Genomic DNA, 15,883 nt, shown 5'->3' with positions numbered 1-15,883 from the left:
GACCTTATCTCTTTGGGTTGTCCTCTGACAGAGAAGAACTGTTGCAGAGCACTTATGAAGCTCGAAGAGTCCATCCCCTCGATGACCTTGATATATATTTGGCCTTTGTGCTCATACATGTAAAAGCATTTGCTTCTTGCTAGACCTCCTCTAGTCTGCAGTGGCATGACTGTCCATGGGCAAAAGCCAGCCCAACCTAAAAGGAGAAAGGTTTGTTGGTACTCAGGCCACAAACCTGAGTTTGTATTTTCCGCCGTAGTCTTCGGCATATGACACAGAAATAAAGGATGCTGCTGACACATCGTTTTCTACCAATGATCCACAGACCTGCTGCTTTCCAAGAATAGTATGTCCCTCATGCTGGACCTGCTTATGATAATGCCGGATGAGTAGAGTTTTAGAATTAGAGAATGATTTCATCTCTGTCTGGGCACGCTTTGGACATCCTCCAATCCTGAGAAGGTCAGAAGTGTCAATGTAACACGTGTAATGTAATGTACCACAGCCACTGGCTCCTTCACAAACTGAAGCAATCCCCCAACAGGCTGTTGTTCACATTTGGGCAGATGAAGAGGGCGCCATTGAGGGACCTACCATGGTGTTGGGTGCCTGAGTTGAACACCAGCCTTATTTGTCCAGGTTTCTGAGGCTGATGCCATGAAGGTGACTTTTTCAGTTGTAGGGGGTGGATCCACTTTGAATACACAATATACTTTCTACAAAGGAGTGCCAGGAAACAAAATGGCACCTTCAGGGTTTAAAGGACAAGAATGAAGACCTGTATTATACAAAACAGAGTCTGAACCATGCACCTAGTGGCTGTAAAATGAGCTGGAAGAATGAAAAAGCGTATCCATCAATGCATAAAAAAAGTAAATTTGACAGTAGTCACTGTTTTTTTTCATAAACATTAAATCGAATGACTACATTCAATAATGGTGTTTCTGCAGCTCTGTGAAGCCTTTTAACTCTCCACTGACTCAAACAACCCCTGAAGACTACAGGTTGACCTGTGTCTTTTTTCAGGAGCAGGTGGAGAACAAAACAGATATATTATATTATTATATTTTTATATTTACCAGATGGCAGGAAACAATTCAGTGTAGCGTTTTCTTGTCTGCTCGATGTGCAAGTAAACACATTAGCCATAACATCATGAACTTTATTTATTGGGGGATATATTTGTATCTGTATGTCTATCAATTTGTTTATTTTGCATTTTGTTCACTAACTAAATATTTACAGTTCAGGAGTTAGTTTGGACTTGGGCTTGATTTTAAAATGTATTTGAAATAATTGCCATGGTTCAAATTCTCCTTAATTGCAAAAGAGACTTACCTACAGGTAGGTTTACATTCCACCTTTTGGTATTCACGACTTGTATTCCCTTTTTGAAGAGTGCAACATGTCTCTGCATTGTGTCTAATAATGATATAGTTGCCATAAAACCCAATAACTTCCACACCCTCCTCTACAGCACCCCCCACCTTCCCTGCTGTGACAAACAGGGCCATGATTACATCATAAGCTGCCTGAACCTCCTCTGCTTTAAAGCCTGGGATTTGCTAGCCGGGCCCTTCTGTTGCAGAGCAGAACAGAGAGAGAAGCATTCAGGCCTTAATCTATCAAGCATCAGTGTACGTCCCGCTCCTCCTGCAGATTAAAGCGGAAGGTTGCATTCACACAGATGAAAAGATCCCATTTTCTTTCTTGTTTTATTCTCTCTTCTATCTTTTTTTAATTTGGACCCCTTGTTTGGTCGGAAAACACTCAAGGGTATGTTGTGTGTGTTGTGTGTGAGAAAACGTTGTGTAAGTCATTGTAGGTGCACGGCACGCATGCGCATCAAACTGTCGCTGCAGATTAAGAAGGCCTTATTAGTGTGCTTTCTTGGAAAAAGGCCTACACCACCTCATGCTACCTAAGCCTCTCCCTCCTCCGTCTCCATCTCCGTCTCTCTCTCCGCACCATCCACTCAGCTACACTTAGACAAAGTGCATCAAAACCTTTCAACTGTATCATTAAAGCTGAACATAACTGAGTTATGAAATGGCACAAGTTCAAAAAGGACAGAACGTGTCTTAAAGTGATGCTGCCAACTCCAGTCTTAAGATGGGGCCTTCAACAGAGTTATAAATGTTTGAATCATAGTAGTGTGTATGTGTATTTGAATTCATTTTGATGTTGATAGAACTGTAGTAAATTACGTTGCTTTTTGAGTGAATAATACGCCTTTTTTGTTCCATTCCAAAATATGAACTAAAATAACCATTATCGAAACTGAACGAGTAAAGCTAGACAAAGAGATATTAATGTATTATATCTTTCCCTACCGTATTCTGCAGTATAGTATTTGACCATTAAACTGGAGTATAACCTATTTCCTCAGATCTTTATAAATATTTGTTATAGCCTCTGCCTAGAAAAAGTGACTTAAACCAAATACACATTTGCAACAATATTGCAATCAATTCGACCATTGATTGTATGATAAATGATCTTAAAACAAGATCATTTTATAAGTATTCAATGCTAAACATGCTGTATATTTTATCTCTTGAAATATATTCTTTAAGAATGCCAAAATTATAGAATATGTGTCCCAAGAAAACAATGACTGGAGTCATGTTCTGGGTGAACACATATTTGTTGGTTGATTGCTGCACCTGCACTGGCCCTCATCTTGGCCTCAGAGCAATGTTTTACAAAGAAGGAGCCTGTGCTGCATTGCGTGTGACACTGTTACAAGTTACATCATCGTGCACCGCGGTGCACTCTTCCAATCCTCAGATCCATCTGACGGACTTTGAACCTGAATGAATGTCTTTAAAACCATCCAAGTGAGTGCTCGCTTGCTCTGTCCTGGGGGCAATTTGTTTAGTGGTGGAAGATCGCTGGGCAGAGAGAAGGCAGCGCTATTGATTCTCCACAGCCGGTGGACGAGCTACAGGGCTTCAGTGGCCTGGCTCCACAGGGGGCACTGCAGGGTGAGAGGGGGTGGGGGGGGCTGGTCATTCTTGTTGCTGGAGTCGTGCAGGCAGACTCTAGGGCAGAGCTTTAATCTCCACTAATCGTTTCTTAATACGTGCATCCCGGGCTCTGCACCCCCTGCACACGTGCACACACACACACTCCCACCCGGGCACACACATATGCACAAACTGCTCACAGTCCAAGCCCACACTTGCTCTAACAAGAGATAATCTCCTACCCCTCGTCCTGAGCATATAGGATTGAGTCACAATTTATAAAGAAAGACATCTTTCTCATACAAGGAAATGGAACCTGCAAAATAAAAATGATGTCCCTGAAAGATGAACACTTAAATGCCACCAACTTAACCATTCACAAAACAAATGTTGACCCACCTGACCCACCAACTGTAACATAATACCTGTCTTTAAAAAAAAAATCCATCTCAGGGCCCATCGATCTTTGGGCCTAATGGAGAGTTTCCCCTGAAGCCTGAGCATCAGACATGCTGATGAAGCGTCTTCCCCCATAATGTAGTTTGATGGTCTAATAATGGCATCCTCACCTTCCCAACTCACACCTCTGTCCACCTCCAGCCCAGACACTGCGTAAGAACGACGATAATCTCATTTCACTAATGCTCTGTAGCCTGCATTAGAACACAGGCAAAGCACTGTCTCAGCCCGACTACCCACCCAGGAAACAGTGTGTGTGTGTGTGTGTGTGTGTGTGTGTGTGTGTGTGTGTGTGTGTGTGTGTGTGTGTGTGTGTGTGTGTGTGAGAGAGAGATGGAAAAAGGGGCCAGGGGGCTGTGGGATAGAGGAGGCAGTGAAAAATGCGGTGTAACCTGAGCTGCTCGGCCCATCTGGAGAAGGCCTGCATTGACAAGGGTTATCCCACAATGCACTTTGCTGCAGAGACGATCGTTAGAGAGAGTCTGACACACGGATCAGTCTTTTGAAAGTGTTTATTTGCATCACGGATAAGAGAATTTGTATGATACAAAAACATCCATCATTTAAGAGAGAATATCAACAGGTGCACACACAGAAGAAACAGTTTACTTGATACGTTCATGCATCACGCCCAGACTGTGTGGTTACATGTAAACATTATATATGTCATATGTGCGTGATATGTTCTGCAACATGAGAGACAAACACAGCTAACCGGAATCAGTTGTCCTGTGAATAACAGCTTGAGCTGAGCTCCTTCATGTCAACTAGTCTGTGCATCACCGCCACAATCTCAGCACTCACCCGCTCTCCTTCTGTTTTATTGGCCGACTCGCACAAAAGTAGAAGGGCCACCGCACAGGTCCGATGTCGACGTCCACATAGATCAAATAAAGCTAGCCTGCAGGCAAACTAGTAACAATACAAATCATATTAGCTAAAGCTGAAGTGTAGGCTGTAAAGCAGGATTTATGCAAAGGCAGATAAAGAGGTTTTAATCCCCAGATCCCCCTGTCACCTACATTAACAGACCCTGACCCAGATATATGGAGCTCAGTGTGTACAGTGGCAGCTTTTCGAGCCATACTATCAATGGACTGTTACAGCAACAAACCCAACATCTGAGACAGACTGCCTCGCTCTCCACCCTTTTGGTTTGGGAATGGAGGAGGGTAAAAAGGCTGCATTGAAAGAGAAGGGTAAGATGACACCGCACGGTTTGCCAATTATGCCACGGAGCTAAGAGAGGAGCCCCCTGATGGCCGGCTGAAGGCGGAATAGCTGAACCTCTGTACGTGAAGTCGGCCAGTGAGTCCCTCGTGCTGCAGAGCCGGACTCACTTGATCCAACTCTGCTTGTCAAACCTGAATCCAAGGCCGGCTGTTGAACAGAGGAATCCATTATCGTCGAAACATAATCACCATGGAGGAAAACTACAAGCCATCGCTTCCTTCCATTAAATGCATGCGGGGATGCAACTAATGATCATTTTCCTTGATGATTACTACTATTCAGTCTGCATCAGGAAAAATTGGTTTGTGGTAAAGATTGTGTCCAAGATGAGAAGACAGACCAACAGTCCCAAACCCAAATATATTAAAAATGAAACATAAACAGATATGCAAACATATGCAAACCTGCAAACAACAAATGTTTCTCTTTTATGGTTCTCATTATCACTTAATTGATCATCAAACTAATTGACAAATAATTTTCTGTAATTCTGTAATTGTTTAATTTAGTACTTATTTTAGCATGAAAAGCTTTAACACTGATGCGTTGTGATATCTTGGTTTGGGGAGGAAGATGTTTAACGAGCAGTATCGCCTGAGGAAGGGGCTTAGGGAGGTGCTCAGAGGTTTTCCATTGATTGCATTGTAAACTCTTGTTTCAAGAAACACTTAAATTGATTTTTGACTCCAGGTCTTATTTCCTTTCTTGTTTTTAAGGCTGGCACCCATCTTCTGCAGCCTTTTTTAACAATATGTTACAGACATACACCAAATATATCAGATGTATGCAGATTTGACGAAATACATTTCTTTTGTTGTTCATGAGTTGCAATGATTTGCAAAATCGACATTGTCTTAACGCTTAAAACCTTCCATATTTCTCCATATAATGCCTCCTGCATCTCTTCCTTTGTCAATTCAAGAAGGCAAACAATGTTTTTTATCTGGATTCTCCTCGCCCGGGGTCCGGTACATCGTATGTCCTGACCGCTGTGCAGGCCGTCCTTCAAAGAGACACTGGAGCTTTGAGACTGGGGTGCGCAGGGGAGGAACAAAGTCTCACCCCACCCTCCGCCACCATCAGCCACTCACTCACTGACTAAAATATCCTGAGGATGTTTCTCCACTTGGGACCGGAAGGCTGGTTTTGTCTCGTTTTTCAGCTGCCGGACGCTCTCAGGCAGTAGTTGGCAAGTCTAGAACCACCGGATCCAGCTACCTCACCAGTGTGAGTTCTACCATTGCCAAACACCACCAGAGAGCCGCTGGGCTCCTTCAGACCCACACATGGATTCTCAGGATGTAGAGGGATTCAAATTGATACGAGGAGTCCGCTAAAATGAGATGACATGAATTTGAATTGTTTAGCAAAGTGAAGGTACCTTTAATAAACAGAGGAACAGGAACAAGGGGGACATTAACTGATTGTTTTATGACATTTTTAGCTCACGTGCTGATATCTTAAAAAATATGGGTGCATATCCACTGAAGGTTTTTGCATAGTCGACCAAATTTACATGCAAGGACAACTGGAAGGAGAAAAGGCCTTACAGGGAACAGGTAGGAGAATTCAGAGGTCAATCGTGAGCAATGTTTAACAGAGAACACCCAAACGTGCTAAAGCAGAGAAGATTACAATCCACGATTATCCAAAAGCGATGAAAGTCTGTCTTGTCCTATATTGGCACTACACATAATTGCTCAAAGTATATATACAGAAGCAAAAATGTGCTAGTGCCAAAATGGGCAAAGAAGAAGAGTGGCTGCATCCAAATGCAAGCAGCTGTTGTTACAGAGGCACATCAGGACAGAGAGATAGTCGAAGTACCCAGCGAGACGTGCGCAACACAGCTCACGCAACCGCACCAGAGTCCTTACATCACATGGCCCCGCCCACAAGCACAGGAGGAGAGCCACAGACAGTAAGCCGCTATGGCCGGGCATCATCAAGTGGTTCTTTCTCTGCTCTGTTTATGGCCCTATGGTAATTCACTGATAGTAAGCTCTCACAGTGAATTCTACCAGTGCCATACACAGAACAGGAGTCATTATCATCCCAACACGAGGCCAGCCAGTCGGCCTGTGAGGATAGTCAGCCCAGGGAAGCAAAGCTACGCAGACTAGACCGCCGACCCTCACGAGGAGGGCAGAAACAAGCGCCTGGAGAGAGACAGTGAGAGAAGGAGGGACAGAGAAGGGAGAGCAAGCGATGTGAAACAGGAGGAGCATCCACAGCCTTCCAATGTGTTCAAAGGTTTGCGGTGACGCAGCTTAACTCAAGATGCGCTGCACTGCAGTGGATTGATCCACGCATTAGTAACAGGTCAAAGACTGCTCTGTCTCAAAGTGGGCGACTAAATATACGTCCTGCCAATCTTGTGAGTGAGAAAACATCCTCATCTAAATGCTCACTGCTAATCACCTGCACGGCCGTCTTTAGATTTCTAGGAAAGGAGAGTTGAGGTTGACAGTTGGAACCATTGCATGCTAACGATTATTAGTAATTAGGTGCTTATACAAAGTCTGAATGCTAAGATCTTGTGTACGCATCCTAAATCAAAACCGCACTAATCAACATTCATTTCGACTATTTTGTTAGGATGCAATAAGGAAACAAACATTATAAGACAACATAAGGTTGGCACAAAGAAGGCCCTTATGGTTTATAGGTAATCTCTTTACGTCCCGGCTCTGCCCTACCCCCAACTTGTCCAAAGGGTGACACCCTAAACTTGACCTCTTAATTAGCTCTGTAGATTAGCGTTGTAACATTGCCCCATCAAAGGGAGACATGCTGCCACCTCCTCGACACCGCAAGCAAGTAGTAGAGGTCGTTTTAATCTTTACTGGTCATGATGGTAATATGTTGGACAAATGTAAGGCAAAAGAAAATATATATTTTCAAAATGTATGTATTAAAGACTTAATTAACGATTGATCCAAGTTGAAAACTTTCTGATGATACAAAGTGAATCCTTTTTTTCTTTTGTGGTAGCACAACTAACTAATCTATAACAAGCTTTTGAAAATAAATATATCCCTATAAAAGTACATTACTAAATATGTACGCTGGGTTGTGGTTTGGCATGATGTCTTAGTGACGTACAGCCAGTTGTACTTTTCCTCTCATCGATGTAAAGCTCAAATCCCAGAAAATGGCTGCCATCAGAGTCAGATGTAGACATTGCAGCAAATCTAATCTAATGCTGCATTCTCTCTCAGTCCGACTCAACATAAACAGCTCAGTCTAATTATTAAGGCCAAACAAATTATGCGACACAATACTGCGGCTGAATGATAACCTTCAGTCCATCGCTTGACCTTGGATGTGTCGTCAAAAGCATCGCTGCGCTGCAGATAATCCGAGTCGGAGAGACTCACCGCCCTCAGACGCCCCACCCTTGCTTCAGCCATTAGCTCCCTCGCCCTGGGCCCTGCAGTGCACGGGGCTCCCATTGATCCCAGCGATCAAACCATGTACTAAGTGATTCCTCAGACGCCCAAATGGCTCCCTGAGCAAGACTCACATTGCCATTTCCTGGAGAAATCAATATCACTAAAAAGCCAAGTCAAAAAGAACCTGTGTCCATTCAGGTTGGCTCTTGCTGAGTTTTTCCATATACCTTAATTAGTTAATAATGGAGCTTCATGAGATTTTTTGAATGTATTATTACACAAGAGTCCTTGGCAGTAGTACGATGTGTTTCATACCACTGGAACAAATTACTGAATTGATTTTAGTTAGTTTTTATTATCAATTATATTAGCATTATGTATCCTTTATATATAAATAATATTATACTTAATTTGTATGTAAATATAAATGTAGTTTGGGAAGTTATCTTGTGAACAGATGACATAGTGTGTCATCGAGGCCAGCTGTTAAAATACAAAGCCCATCTGCATTAGCCTATATCATTAGGAACCGCCCTTTTTTATCATGAGGATAATTTAGAGTCTGATAATTCATGTGAAAATGGTCCGATTTTTTAGATTTGTACATTTACAAGAAATGTGTCAAGAGTTCCTAATTTCCTATAGGTTACTCCTTAATGTACAATAGTAATGCTATAATACAATTTAAAAGGTTTCTGTTCAAATGTGCAATCAGAAGATGCAGTATATAATGGCAAATTAAAGTGGCAGACACGTCATGAATCTATGATCTTTAGAAATAATGTTCTCTTCATTATTAAGCAACTTGTGAATTTACTAACTTGCTTTATTTGAGTGAAATGTCCGCATCGCGAGGCAGCGGACAGCCTTTTGTCTCCGCCATCGTTAGTTTAACCTCAGAGCTCCAAAGCCCCTTCAGTTAATCGCATTTGTCTGAATCGGGAGTAAAGTCCTCAACTTCACGGTTATTTCGGGAGGATTTAGCGCTCCTCTAAGTCCTGCAGAAGGATTCAAATGCACCATCACTCATGCAACCTGAAGTATTTATAACGGCATTTAAATAAAAGGCTCGGCCTCATGGGAAAATCGTATGAAAATTATGTTATTCTCATGTTATTCCTATGCGAGTTTACACTACGGTACTTACTTGTTTTTACTTTTACGTAGGCAATATTCTTATTCTAAGAAACCACAATTGGATTGCAGTTACATCATACTTAAGTAAAATTTGATTGCTGTTATTTTTCCTCATTTATTCTTTTTACATTATCCATCCTCTGTCGATGTGGGTAAAAAAGATACCAGACGCAGTATTAATCCTTATGATCATGGAGGCCTATACTTCGGCATCTATTGCAGTTGAAAATAAGCAGGTGCAATAAGATTAAGACCTGACAACAATCTCAGGTATCAGAAATAACACACATTCAACACATTCAGCAAGGCGGTTGATTTAAAAGTATTAATGGCGGCCAATTTAATTTCGTAACACTGGAATTGTTTTCCTTTTCTTTTTATTCCATACAAATTTAACCTTGTTCGTACTGTTTGTGGTTCAAGCCTGAAGCTGGTAAAACAACACATTTAATGTCATTACCGGCTACCGCAGTTTTGGCTTTTCTGATTTTAAATGAGCTAAATCCCCAAAACTACAAATCTGTGAGATATTCCTTTCATTATAAATGAGCTGAGGCATCGAGTGATGATCACAGCATCTTTCTTATTTTTAGAAGTAAAAAGGCCACCTTTTATGAAATTTCGTCGCGCTGCTTTCTTCCTTTTTTCCCGCGTTGCTTTCCCTAATCTGAGCCTTTTCTAAACTACAACCCTATTATTAATAGTATTTCCTAAACTACAACCCTATTATTAAAGTCTAACTGGAGTAAAACGGTAAAAAAATTTAAAAAAAAAGAAAAGTAGTTCATACCTTCCTCCGAGTCCATCGTCGTGCGTCACACACCTGAAGCTATAAACTGCACTGAAGTCGAACCCATCAGACATTTTAGTCCTTAACCTGTTATTAGCATTAAAAGAGCTCCACTATTAAAGTCGTGTTGAGGCAACACGAGCCTCCGGTCCGCGTTGCCCGCAGCAGGACTGCAGAATTACAATGAAACAAAAGAAATCCAAGCGGCGTTGTGAACTTCCTGAGTATCAGATGTCAATGTGAGCCCTGCGCTCCTCTCCTCTCCTCTGTCGCTCTCTCTCTCTCCTGCTGGTTCCCTCTCTCCTAACCCAGCCTCCTCCTCCCTTTTACCTGCGCGTCCAAACTGCACACTGGCAGAAAGAAAGGTGCTCTGTGCACCTTTTTAAAGGCGCAGGCACACAAAGGAGCAGCTCACAGCGTTGTCAAACTACAGCCTCTAAACATGTTTAATGTTCTGCGTTTAAAACATTTTAAACACAGCCGCCATCACTGACACATTACCGACGTGGGAATTTATATACATTACGATATTTGCGTAAAACCTGCCCAGCCTATATTTAGGGTACTTGTCGTACCGGTGTGCACCTGTGTTCACAACATTGGTCGTTTTTCTAGAAACGGGATCAAAACAGCTTCCATTCAGTCTTCCTGTGGCTGCGAGTCCCGGTAGAAAAGACATATTTTCAAACAGCAAAACCATAATCCAAATGCACTTGCCTCAGTTGTTGTGCTGCGTTCACGGCCTCGAGTGCCGGGCCCCATTGCTTATAGTGGTTTTAAGGTGGATCTCTCTGAAGGCGAGGACACCTTAAAAGTGGCGGCGTTACAGCCCGGGCTGCTGCTCCACTGAGCGGATGAGGATGGGTTTTGTCTCTCCGGATTAAATGATTTCCTGATGAATCATTTGGACCAACCCCCATTTTAGAATATCCCAACCCGAGACACTTTTTTTTTTTCTTCAGACATTCAGATCAATCTATTTATATTAGTATTACATGTATGTATGTTTGACCAGTTAAATTAGACAAATGAAAATAGCTTTTTTTATATGCTATTCCCACCTCGATTGTAATATTGTTGTATATATGTTTTCCTCTTCAGACATTTACTGTTAAAATTCAAACATTGTTACAATATCTCACACGAGCTTATAATGTCTGGTTTCTTTTTCTTTTTCTTTTTCTTTCCAGGCAGCAAAAAGAAGGCCTGTGGTTTAATTGTGCTTGAATAGTTTACTTTAGCAGCACCTGCAGACCCAGACATTGTATAAGAGAAAGACTCTTGGAGAAAAGTAACCTCTGTATTTGTGGAGAACAAATAGGCTCCATCATTAAACTGACAACGACAGGCAGCAAGGCTCGCCGTTGCCTTTTCAGACATGAAACCGAGCACACATGTGATCAGATTGTGTCGGACCCTCCCAGCCCCCCATCCCGGGATTAGTTTTAGTCGGCTGATGCTGTTGAGGCTGCAGTTCTTGGGTTGAGATGCTGCCGGATCAAATGACCACGTCCAGATGGCTAATAATGATCAAATACTGCATTTAAAAGCGTGCACTATAGTGGACACTCCGCACAGATTGCATAGCATGTATTGTCCGAGGAAAGCAGGAAAAATACCTTTGCTAAAACATTAAAATGGGAATATTTTTCCTATTTGATTATCACCTCTATTATATTTTTTCCTCCTCTTTGTTTAGGAATCCGTCACTAAAACCCTTCCAGTCGAAACCATACAACCTGACGTGGGCCGGATGGAGGCCTGCCTGGTGTCCTGGCAGCAGCAGCTCCTCTGGGCCTTCGGGCCTCTATGTGTGGCTCCTCTTCTCCAGGTTGGAGCAGCACACCATCAGAGGGGCCCCTGCGGAAGTGGGAGCCCGAAGTATGTCCCTTGTTCACTTCTGGATGCTTAATATATGAGGGCCAGCTCCTCTCCGATGGCCAGCCAGAGTCCATTTACCTGCTGTTGATAATTAGGCAGATAACTAGGTGGACAAAACTCCTGTAATATTTAGAGGTGATGGGGCTGGGTTGTGTTACACTCCTTTCAGAGTGGATCGCGACAGTGAAATCAATCCGCGGTGACTCGCCGCTGCTGCTCAGCGTTGAGGGGCTGGAGCCCAAAGCCTCTCCAAAAGCCTAGACGTGGTTTCCAGCTGGAAAAGCTGAAACCGGAGCCGCGGATCATCTGTGCGAGAGGCGTGTATGGGAGATGAGTAGCCCCCTCGATGAATATTTAAAACACTCATTTGGTTCGGTGCTGTCGTGCACCAGATGAAACAGGTGCCAGCGGAGGGATCAGGTGGATGCGGTGCGCCATGCACCCGTGTCCCGTGAAGGGATCCATCTTCCAGGCCATATGATATAGGACGCGGGATGAAATAATAATGCGGCAAGATTTAGTCTGCTGCTCCAAAAGAAACTAATAAATGGCAACAATAGAGATCATGTTCTTAAGGATGCAAGGAGGCTTCTGGAAGAAAAATAAGAGGCGGTTGTTTCTTCGTAAATATTCGAGACAATAGCTGAAACAAATGTTGGAAAATATCAGTTATCTCCCGGAACTTGATACGGACGTGCTGAATAATATAGTCATAATATAGTCATATCGGATACAGTCATTTTATTTATTGGGCCAGTTAATATTGGGTCCGCATATTCATTTAAGACATTTTCTTATCATTAAACCAAACGGGATAATGATAACTAGTATCTCTGGAGGGAAATGTCAATTCTCTCCTGATATGAAATTTACAATTTAGCTTCAACTGGCGTTACTTCTGCGGAGGATTACTGAACAGGGGATTATTTACTGCACTCAGCACGTGCAGCATCATTAACTGTGGAAAATAAAACATGTAAAGATTCCGGGGGAAATAAGGTAATGAAATAAAGGCAACAATAATACACATCTGACAACTGACTTTCTGTTTGGTGGGGGTGCTTCATTCATATTGGGGGAAAAAAGCAGATGTGCTAAAAGTAACACTGACATTTTATTCATGTTAATATTATTTTTATGTTGAAGCTGCTATTTGTGTACCATCTCTCCCTTCATTCAAACCATCTTCTGCAGGGTCTCCTGCACCGCCGTCTGCGCCATGTTGCAGCAAAGGAGTGGATGGCTTTACTGGTGGTGTGGTGGGTGTGGGCATGTTCATCAGTGGGTCATCTATTAGTAAAGACCCCGGGATCATTGTCACGCTGCAGCACCCCCCACTGTGCCCGTGAAGTGCAGCGTGTAACCCGAGAGAGCCCACGGCCTGCCACCAGCTCAGGCTGCAGAAACCCAACACACCGCCTGCATCAGGGATGGTTCACCCAGATTGGTTGACGGGCTGTCAGCTCACCAGCAGCAAGGCATGTTGGGGGATTGGAAAAGAAGGGAATTAGTAGGAGGGGGAAAAAACATAAGAGAAGGAACAAAATCCGCTTTTTTATTTTCGGTATCTTTAGTCGTATTATACAACAAATATGTTTTACATGATCCACCGATCTGCTGAGAGAAACGATACGTTATTTTTCTGAACATAGATGAGTACAACGTGAGCTGCTGGGGCTTTTATTAAAGAATATGCATATGGTAGGCTTACTGCTAAAAGCTTATGGAAAATACCGCAGCAAACAGTAATTGATCGTAACTCGCAGCAGACAGCTCGTGGGCCTAATGTGGAGCCTCGGGGCATCGTAATGCCTTAAAAGGCCATAACGGCACAGGTCACATGACCACCCCGCTCAGTGTGGACCAATCAGACAACTGGCATTACGTCATGGAGGCCCACAGTGAGTCTTGACCAACGCACTGCGGATAAAACTGAAGCTTTAAATATTTCATTGAGGATCTCAGGTTGCTGGACCTCTGGAGGTCAGGACTGAAGAGACAGAGAGCCTGGTCCTCTCCTCCCTCCTTCCTCCCCCATCACCCTCCTCCCTCTTGATGCAGGAGGAGGGTGACAACCAAGGGCTGAGTTTTCTGTGAACAATAGTCCTGAACCAGGGGGCTTGATATGAAGTACACAGTAAGGTAGCATGCTGCTCTGACTTGTGCCTTCTCCGATGTTATAGAAAATTCCCCAAACAGGATGCAAAATATAGCTGCTGCGTAATGGCAGGTGTCACAGGAAGCCTTTTCCCCTTCTACACCCAGTTTCTAATTAAATTAATCTGGATCATTGAGACTTCAAATTCTGCATTCCAACAGGGGTGTGGAGTTTGTAAGATGAGGACTTTAAACAAACAGGGAGGATCAAACATTTGTTTTAATTGATTTGTATTGTGGGAATTGTATGAACCATCATTTTGCAAACTTGACTCATTCTAAAAGTAAGGACTCCTCCGCCTCTGCTGCTTCCATTTTGACATTTTTTCTGTTTCTTCTTGGCCCCCTAACTTAATAGAAGTACATTGCAAATTTGACAGAAGTACTCCTTTTATTTGTACCCACGGCATGGTGATTCATTGAGCAAATACTGTCGCTCCGAACATCCAGATGCAGGAGAACATTCCTGCCCACTGCTACTTTATAATAAATCACCTCTGGCCAGATCCTCCGTCAATTGACTCAACATCAACATCAATATCTCTTGCACCGCTTTTGTTGTCTAGTTAGTCACTGTACATACTTACATACTCTTCATATACACTGCAAATACTTTGCATTTTTGCAAATTCTTGGCATTTTGTCGACCCGTTTTTGTACCTGACAGAACGGACCAGGATGTCACATGAGCCAGGCAGACTTCATTTTAAATATCCAGCACAACCACTAAGGAACATCTTAGAAATATCAAACCGGAGAGTAATTTCACGTCTCAGCAATGCCACAGAAATGAAGACAAATATGGAGAGAGAGCAGATTGCTGCGTGACAGAATACATTTTCAGAGGAGAGGGGATTAAACAGCCTTATGTCACAGCATTTATCTCCCCCTGCTGTGATTATACAGAGGCGGGTTTCAGCAGAGGATTGAGGAGGATGTATGTGACAGCGCCCTCATCTGCCTCTTTTACGAAACTGCACCCATCGTTGCATGTGAAGGTTGCCCTCGATGCAAGGTTAATCTCACACAGTGCAATGTCCCCTTCAAAATAAAACCCCAGTCAGAAGCTCAAATGCTTAGCAGATTTGGCACAGATCACTGGAGTATACAAGATTTGCAATGCTATATAAACCCAAAACAGCTCTTTGAAGGGTTGACACACCGGTCACCAAAAACACCGGTTTAATATGTTGGCTTTGAGGAAAAATTCAGAAGCCAACCGTCAGTGTTTGGATAGCTGTCATCATTCATCGCCGCCATTTCATACCTGGACGTATACTGGGGTACGAACCTCATTCTCAAGTTCTCACTCAGCGACATGGCCCTGTTGTACAGGCTGGATGAGACATGGAGGTGGAGTGTGGAGCCACACTGACACCTTGTGGAAGTGCTGCTACTAGAGGCCAGTTTTCTGTGGAAGACTAAATGTAATCTGTACTTTACATATTATAGATTAATAGTGTGGAGACTAACTGAATAGAATTGAAACACCTGGTGTGTTGGTGATTTTTGTTTTTATCCCCAGACATAAATGTGAAATGTGGATTATGGCATATTAAAATATTGTTAAAGTGGCTGAAAAGCTATGTGTAATTGAACTGTAATAAACAATCTGAGGTGTGCTTGAGAAGAATCCAATCATGTTAGTCACCTTAAAGATGTTTAGAGTGCATTGGGATATTTCAGCCATCTGACACAACTGGAATTCAGCCTACGGAGAGAAAGTAAAAAGAGATAGAGACAAACCCAGATCAGAGGACAAGGATCCACAGGTTCCAACTTGTATGGACCAAAGAAAAAGATAAAAAAAAACTTTCACAGATGTTGCCATTAAAAGAGCACTGAAATGCTAAAATGAGATG

Source organism: Taurulus bubalis (assembly GCF_910589615.1).
Source record: "Taurulus bubalis genome assembly, chromosome: 20".
Lineage (NCBI taxonomy): Eukaryota > Metazoa > Chordata > Actinopteri > Perciformes > Cottidae > Taurulus > Taurulus bubalis.
Note: the sequence above shows the minus strand (reverse complement) of the source record.